Source organism: Mandrillus leucophaeus, unplaced genomic scaffold (assembly GCF_000951045.1).
Source record: "Mandrillus leucophaeus isolate KB7577 unplaced genomic scaffold, Mleu.le_1.0 Scaffold3, whole genome shotgun sequence".
In the NCBI taxonomy this organism is placed as follows: Eukaryota; Metazoa; Chordata; class Mammalia; order Primates; family Cercopithecidae; genus Mandrillus; species Mandrillus leucophaeus.
The window spans coordinates 1,139,559-1,139,877 of record NW_012103142.1 but is presented as its reverse complement, the minus strand read 5'-3'; positions in this window follow the sequence as shown (position 1 = coordinate 1,139,877).

Sequence of the window (319 nt, the reverse complement as noted above, 5' to 3'; positions counted from 1 at the left end):
AAAAAAAAAAAAAAAAAAAAATCCCAGAATGATAACCTTTTACAAAACTGTAATAATCACAACCAGAATATTGACACTGGTAAATTCCACTGGCCTTAGTCAGATTTTCCCAGTAAATGTGTGCCATTTTAATGATAAGACCACAAAAGCTTTGACCCAAGTTTACCAACTTAGCAAGTTGCCTTTGACGCAGGGGAACCTCACCCCGCCGCTTGGTGTGTTCCCTAAAACCGAAAACAGGTGAACAGGAGTAACTTAACATTTCAGGGGATATTATGTGGTAAGCTCCCTGCTCATGTCATCATTTAATCCTCACAAT